At 50.6% G+C, this 6,024-nt stretch overlaps 1 pseudogene across 1 annotated transcript; it reads right to left on the reverse strand.

The window, feature by feature from the left end:
* Window positions 1–765: 765 nt before the first annotated feature.
* LOC311200938 (olfactory receptor 14A16-like) lies at window positions 766–1,689 on the reverse strand (annotated as a pseudogene). Its single transcript has one exon. The product of its transcript is annotated as an olfactory receptor 14A16-like (transcript).
* Between the last annotated feature and the right edge of the window lie 4,335 nt (window positions 1,690–6,024).

The following is a 6,024-nucleotide window of genomic DNA, read 5'->3' on the forward strand; positions in this document are numbered from 1 at the left end:
AGAAGTGTTTGAGCACAAGTCCTATGATCATCAGCTGAGGGAACTGGGGCTTTTTAAGTCTTAAGAAAGGGAGGTTGAGGAGAGACCTTGTGTCTGTCTACAACCACCTGCAAGGAGGGTGTAGGGTGGTGGGGGTCAGTTTCTTATCTCAGATAGACACGGATAGAATAAGAGGAAATAGTTTCAAACTGCAAAAGGAGAAATTTAGGTTAGATATCAGGAAAAATTTCTTTACTCAAAGCCTTGTCAAGTGTTGGAACAGGCTGCCCAGGGAAGTGGTGGACTCACCATCCCTGGAGACATTTAAAAAACATCTAGATATTGTGCTTGAAGACAGGGTATAGAGGTGGAGTGGGCAGTGTTAGGCTGTGGTTGGGAGAGATTCTATGATTCTATGGAAAAGTTCCAGTAAATTCCTGTTCCATCATGGTGGGAAAGGTTTGCCAATTCTGATAATTAGTCGACAGATTCAGGTGATGAAAATGTTCTTGTAAATTTTTTATAAATGCCAGGAGAAACATAATAAAAATAAAAAAAATGTGCACGTTTCAAGGTAAACATGATGCAAAGGCAGCACAGCTCATCATTACACAGGACGTGATTCATACAAGACCGCTGGATACTGCATTAGGAATGGGATGAACAGGCACCATGTTATTACAACTTGGACAACATAGAAGGAAAAAACAATACTAAATAGAGATTGGTCCTAATGTGAGTTCCATGGACAGCGACAGCAGAAACAGATGAGCAGTTTCTTGCTGCTTAGAAACATCCAGTCATCAGTTTCCACAGGGCATCCTTGAGCTCCTGGTTCCTCATGCTGTAGATGAGGGGGTTCACTGCTGGTGGAAACACCGAGTACAGAAATGACGCTAACAGGTCCAGAAATGGGGAAGAGAAGGAGGGGGGCTTCAGGTAGGCAAACAAAGCAGTGCTGACAAACAGGGAGACCACAGCCAGGTGAGGGAGGCAGGTGGAAAAGGCTTTGTGCCGTCCCTGCTGCGAGGGGATCCTCAGCACAGCCCTGAAGATCTGCACATAGGACACCACAATGAACACAAAACACCCAAAAGCTAAACAGACACTGACCACAAAGAGTCCAGTTTCCCTGAGGTAGGCATCTGAGCAGGAGAGCTTGAGGATCTGGGGGATTTCACAGAAGAACTGGTCAAGGGCATTGCCATGGCAGAGGGGCAGTGAAAATGTATTGGCTGTGTGCAGCACAGCATGGAGAAACCCACTGCCCCAGGCAGCTGCTGCCATGTGGACACAAGCTCTGCTGCCCAGGAGGGTCCCGTAGTGCAGGGGGTGGCAGATGGCAACGTAGCGGTCATAGGCCATGACAGTGAGAAGGGAAAACTCTAAAGAGAACAAAAACAAGAAGAAAAAGAGTTGAGCCACACATCCTGTGTAGGAAATGGCCCTGGTGTCTCACAAGGAATTGGCCATGGATTTGGGAACAGTGGTGGAGATGCAGCCAAGGTCAGCAACAGAGAGGTTGAGGAGGAAGAAGTACATGGGGGTGTGGAGATGGTGGTCACAGGCTATGGTGATGATGATGAGGCCATTGCCCAGGAGAGCAGCCAGGTAGATGCCCTGGAAGAGGCAGAAGTGCAGGAGCTGCAGCTCCTGTGTGTCTGCAAAGGGCAGGAGGAGGAACTGGCTGATGGAGCTGCTGTTGGACATCTGCTGCTGTCAAGTGTGGAGACCTGTCCAAGGAGGAAAAGACACAGTGAGAAGTGATGGAACTCTTCTTTTAGGAAAACGTCTTCTAATTCTTATGGAATGCCCTCTGGATTCAAGAAGACTTTTGTCAGGTCCCTTTTGGGAGCTCTGCTTTGTGCTGGCTTGAGCGTGTCACTGCTGGGAGGAGGGTCAGCTGTGGGCTCTGAAGAACTCAGTCCTGCCTGGCAGCAGTCAGTAAATAGAAGGATGGTGAGATCTCAGACTAAATGCCCTGTGGATTGGAATGAGCTTTTCAGCACTGTCACTCCAGTTTCATCTTAGGGCAGAGCAGAGCTTTGGTAATGGTGGGACAAAGGCAGCAAGGACAGGAAGGGAAACAGCAAGAAACAGTCCAGCCAGGGCTGCAAGGACAGGGACAGACAGACAGGTACTCGCAGGTTTCTCAGACTGAAAACGTGGAAGTCTGGGTGCAGAGTCTGTGCTGGGTGGCAGAAACCATGGGGTTGCTGTGGGAAAGTATCAGCACGCTGGGTGATGTCAGGGAGGTACCAAATCCCCACTGCCAGGGCATTGCTGGGAGCAGCTCACTCTTCCTCCTTGCCAGTGTCTCTGCTGCCTGGAGCTGTCCCTGCAGCTGCTTCTCTCTGTCCATATCACCTCCTGCTCTGTGCTCACAGACCTCATCCAACCTGCCCTGCGCTCAGCTCTGCTCTGCAGACCCCTGCTGGCATCAGGGCACTGCCCTGGGAACCTCTGTGTGTGCAGGGCTCAGGAGATCCTCTGATGTGGACATTCTTGAGGGGAGAAATTAGTTCTAATATACCACAGTCAGCACAGCCCACAGGAGAGGAAAAGTCAAAGCAAAGACTCTACCTACAGGAAAACGCTTCCTTGATGTTGTTCCTCAAAGTCCCTTTGCAATTTCTCAAGGATCAGTTGGAGCTGGGAGCAAAGCTGACCCAGGCAGCACTTTATTACTGCAGAACAACTTACACTCCTCTTCCCTGGGTCACTCCTTCAACCCACAGGTCCTTCTCTATCACTGAGGAAAGCCCAGCAGGCAGGCTGAGTGCTGACCCTGGCAGCAGCAGAGTCCCTGCCCCAGCACACAGCCCCCAGAGCGCAGGCACCCTGCTCACAAGGACAGCCCTGGGCACCCCTGGGTGCACATGCTGCTTCACACCTCTGCAGCCATGCCCAGGAGAAGACAGCTGTCCTGCCCTGTCCCTCTGATGGGGCAGAAGGGCATCCCTTCCAGGCAGCACTTTCTGGTCCTATACAGAACCTGTCCTCCTGACACACCCCACACACTGCCCCATGTCCCAGCCTTAGGAAATCACTCCAGGAACAGAACCTGCATTGCCCTGCACCCACAGACATACCAGGCAGAGGCTGTGCAGATTTCTCCTCCAGTGAGCTCTCAGCATCCATCAGCCCTCTCAGCCTCACAGGTCTCCCCTCGGTGCCTACAGGCAGTGTCCCCAGCCCTGTGTGCTTGGCAGAGGAGCTGCTCCTGGCCAGAGCTGTCTCTCCGCAGTGCTGCTGGGTTGCCATGAGCTCCCTCCATTGCAGGAGTCCATCCCAGCTCAGCAGGAGAAGACCAGTTCTTCTAGGGTTGCTCCTGGTGCCTCAGGCCTCATGGGGATCATTCTATGACCTCATCTCTCAGATCATTTTGCCTGGGAGCAGAATGATCAGGACAGGGAGAAATCATGCAGGGAGAAAGCACAGGGGGAGGTCATGCAGCTGTTACTCTCACTGGCAATACAGACTTGACACCAACAATAAAATCAATCTAATTCAGTACTCAATCCAAAGAGAGCAGAGAAATGAGAAAAAAAAATAGATAAATAAAATTTTAAACACCAACCTATGACCCTCCCTTCTTATCCCAGGGTCCACTCTTTAACTCTCTCTTCTCTCCGACTGAGTGGCACTGGGGGACAGGGATTGGGGGTTGGGATCTGTTCATCGTCTCAGCTGCTCCTTCCTGGTCAGGGGGAGGACTCCTCACTGTCTCCCCATGCTCCAGCATTGGGTCCTACCCACAGGAGACAGTCCTCCATGAACCCCTCCAACGTGAGTCCTTCCCACATGGCTTCAGGTCATCACAGATTGCTCCAGCGTGGGTCCTCCACCTGCTCCAGCACAGGCTTCCTATGAGGTCACAGCCTCCTGCAGTGTCCTCACATGCTCAACATTGGGGAATTCTACAGGCTGCAGGTAGAATCACTGTTTCACATCATCCAGCATGGGCTGTGGGGGAACAGCCTCATTCACCATGGGCTTCTCCACAGGCTGCAGGGGAATCTCTGCAATGAGGCTTGGAGGACCTTCTCCCCCTACATCACCAACCTTGTTCTCTGCAACATCCCTTACACTTTCTCACTCCTTTGTCTGGTGGCAAAAAGCAGCTGCTGGTTTTTATTTCCCTTCTTAAAAACACTGTCACAGCGTTGTGATTCACAGTGCTCTGCTCCCCACAGCCAATACACTGTCACTGCCCCTCTGCAAGGGCAATGCCTGTGACCAGTTCTTCTGAGAAATCTCTCAGATCCTCAAGCTCTCTCGCTCACGGTGCTACCTCAGTGAAATTGTAATCAGAGCATGTCTAGGTTTTGGGTGTTTTGTGTTCATTGTGGTGTCCTATGTGCAGATCTTCAGGGCTGTGCTGAGGGTCTCCTTGCAGCAGGGACAGCACAAAGCCTTTTCCACGTGTCTCCTTCACCTGACTGTTCCTCATCACTGCTGTGTTCACCTACCTGAAGCTCCCCTCCATCATTTGCACCTGGTAGTGACAATTTTTACTCAGTGTTTCCTCCAGAATTAAAATTTCCCATCTACAGCATGAGGAACCAGGAGCTCAATGATGCTGTTTGGAAAGTGATGACTGGATGTCTTGAAGCAGCAACAAACTGCTCACTCTGCGTATCACTGGCCATGTAACTCACATTAGGACCAGTCTGTATTTAGTAGGGCTTTTAACTGTTGGGATTAGGGATTTTTTTCCCCTCCTAGTTTGTCTAAGCTTTAATAACACGGAGCAGCTTCATCCCATTGCTAATGCAGTATCTCCTGGTCTTGTGTGACCCAGACACTGCGTAATGATGGGCTGTACTCTCTTCCCATCATCTCTGCCTGGAAAAGGGCACAACCTTTTCTTGCTTTTTTTTCCCCCTGACATTTATAAAATTTTCACAAGCACATTTCCAACAGCAGAACCACTCAACTATGTTTCTGACATGACAGTGCTTTCCCACCATGACAGAACAGGAATTTCCTGGAACTGTACCACAGAATCATAGAATCACTTAGGTTGGAAGAGGCCTTTACGATCGAGTGCAACCAAACCTACTCCTGCCTAGTCCACCTCTAGGCCATGTCCTCAAGCACAACATCTATAGGAACCTTTTAAATCCCTCCAGGGATGGTGACTCCACCACTTTCCTGGGCAGCCTGTTCCAATACTTGACTAATGTTTCAGTAATGAAATTCTTCCTGATATCCAACCTAAATCTCCCCAGGTGCAATTTGAAACCATTCCCTCTCATCTTATCACATGTTACCTGGGAGAAGGCACTGGCTCTCACCTCTCTACATTCCTCCTCGCAGGTAGTTGGAGAGAGCGGCAAGGTGTCCCCCTCAGCCTCCTTTTCTCAAGGCTAAAATGCCCCAGTTGCCTCAGCTGCTCCTCATAGGACCCGTGCTTCAAATCCTTCATCAGCTTTGTTGCACTTCTCTGGACACGCTCCAGCATCTCAGTGTCCTTCTTGTAGTGAGGGGCCCTAAACCGGACACAGCACTCGAGGTGCAGCCTCACCAGAGCTGAGGATAATGGAACAATCACTTCCTACTCCTGCTGGTCACACTGTTCCTGATCCAGGCCAGGATGCTGTTGGCCTTCTTGGCCACCTGGGCACAGTGCTGGCTCATGTCCAGCCAAGGTATCCACGGACACCTCCAGGTCATTCTCCTCCAGGGAGCTCTACAACCACTCTGACCCAGGCCTGTAGCGTTGCCTGGGGTTATTCTGATCAAAATGCAGGACCTGGCACTTGGCCACAAGAACCCTAGAACCTCATACAATTGGCCTCAGCTCATCGATCCAGCCTGTCCAGATCACTCTTCAGAGCCTACATGTCATCCAGACAATTAATACTCCCACACAATTTGGTGTCATCTGCAAACTCACTGAGGGTGCACTCAATCCCCTCGTCCAGATCATGAATAAAGATGTTAAAGAGGACAGGTCCCAGCACTGAGTCCTGGAGAACACACCTTGTGACCTGCCACCAGCTGGATTTAACTCTGTTCACTACAACCCTTTGGGCCTGG

Source organism: Gallinula chloropus (assembly GCF_964237585.1).
Source record: "Gallinula chloropus genome assembly, chromosome: 25".
NCBI lineage: Eukaryota > Metazoa > Chordata > Aves > Gruiformes > Rallidae > Gallinula > Gallinula chloropus.